Consider the following 2,284-nt stretch of genomic DNA (forward strand, 5'->3'; position numbering starts at 1 on the left):
CCGGCAGACCACCATCGGTCACCTACATCTCCGATAATCTTCTCTGACTCCGATAGAGATCCGCCACCGCCGCCAACACTCACTCTGATAGAGATCCGCCATCTTCTCTGACTCCGAGCAGATCTGAATCGATACTCGCTGGAAACCTGCAACTCGTTTTTCCGTCTAGCAGATCTGAATCGATTTCATTGTTTTCAGCGAGCAGATCGGAACCGTGGTTGACCGGAGAGAACAAGGTCAGGTAGCAGACAACGAGCTTATGCAACGAGCCCTGGCCTCCGAGAGGAGAGACGCCGACCGGAATTGTCTAATTGCGGATTAGAGACGGGATTTTGGTACCCACTGCCATCTGCTTCCCATATGTGACCAGAGCCACCGCCGAATCTATTGCCACAAACCCTAGAATTTGGGGATTTCTTTAGAGGTTTACTAATCCGAGCCCAAACATACCGGATTCTGCAATTTAGACAAAAGATTGCACGAATCCACATTAATTTTACCCATTTATCACGTGGGGTTGCGACTAGCTGCAGAGTGGTGTCGGAGGTTGGTGGTGGCAGAGGTGGTGTGAGGGTGACCGGAAAGCTTGGTGGTGGCCGGAAAGCTTGGTTATGGAGGAAGAAGAAGAAGGGGGAGAAAGAGAGAGTAAAATGACCAACTTGCCCTCATGTGCTGTGCACATGACAGGACTTAACAAGAAAATCTAACCGGGTTAGGCGAAAAGGACAAACGCTGAAGGATTTTGAAACGTAAAGGACAAAAATGATCAATTTTGAAGATGAGGGACAACGAGTGAAATTTGGGTGAAAGATAAAGGACAATTTCTGTAATTCTGTCGTTATAATATTATCTTTTCCGTTAAAAAAAGTAATTCACACAATTTTTAGAAAGTAATTCACACAAATTCTCTTCTACTTTTGCAATTGGTCAATTTTCTTTCTTTTTGTTTTTCATGAATGACGAATTTTTTTAATCATTGTTGCGTTTGCAATTGATTTGCTAAAAGTATGTTGTAAAACTTTCGAGTAGGCGGCCGAGTACTCTCCGATTACTCCCCACCTTGGCCGAGTACTCCTTAGGTATTTTCCGAGTAATCCCCAACTACTTCCGAGTACTCGCAACTCTCTAGTCGACCGCCTAAGACCGCCTAACGACTTTTACAACATTGGCTAAAACTGAAAAATGCTCATATTTGAGTTCGTACATATGCATAAAGAAAGTCAATTTTCTTTCTTTGTTCCCAGGTTAGAGAATATTGGCTTTATTCAACAGGTAACTTATAATTTCCGATATCCAAAGAATTCAATAACTACATTAAAACTGGCATGATATATCCTTCGATATGCACATGAGTATACACATGTGGGTAGACCCAACTATCAAATTGACTTGACCTATCTCAAATAAATAGTTTCATTGTACACCAATCAAATTTATCATGAACCAAACCGAATCAATTCGGACATATTTTGCACTTTGCGCGTGCATATGTTTGATATAGAGCGGAAGCAGGAAATAAAGAACATATAATTCTTAAATAAGAAAAGTTTATCAATTTCTAATTGAAATAAACAATTACAACTAGGCCCTTATAGTACTAAATTTGGCAGGTTAAATTTTTGAAGTTACAAATCAACATTTAGATAATAAAATTAAGACGAAGAATAAGAACGTATAATATGTTAGTAAGTGAAAAAAACACGTGAGGCTAAATAAGGACAGACTCAAAGATTGCAAAAATTTGGTAAAAAGTCTTTATAGGCTTGTACAAGCACCCAAATGGTAGAATTTGGGCCAAGCCGGCAAAGGCCATTTGCCACATGGTTAGCTCTTCCAACGACTAGTAATAAGCCTCGTAATTTCACTCGTAGCCTAAGTTATGTCTTTTTAAAGTTTGAGTTTATTTTGTCATGTTTTCCATGTCAAGCTGGTCCATGTAAGATTCTGTTAACTTTTGAATTAACTTCTCATCACAGATCGATCTTGATCGATAAAGAAAAGCACAAACAAATAGATTTGGAATCCAACTAGGCTGGACCCTTTCCATTATTAACCAAACCAAACACACAAATAATGATACCCTAGACCTATATATATACCAACCATAAGAACCTAGTCCTAGTCTAACTCAAAACTCTAATAAATCAAAATCAAATCTAATGTAAGCTTGGATGAAAACCCCCTTAGACTACTTTGCTTCTCATTTCTTGCTATTCTTACTTGTAACCGACCCCTTAGACTACCTTGCTCTCTTTCCTGATCAAATCCCACATGTTTTGATCAT

The sequence above is a fragment of the Bidens hawaiensis genome, unplaced genomic scaffold, assembly GCF_021521415.1.
Source record: "Bidens hawaiensis isolate Kalapana, Puna unplaced genomic scaffold, B.hawaiensis_p1.1 tig00032435_1, whole genome shotgun sequence".
In the NCBI taxonomy this organism is placed as follows: Eukaryota; Viridiplantae; Streptophyta; class Magnoliopsida; order Asterales; family Asteraceae; genus Bidens; species Bidens hawaiensis.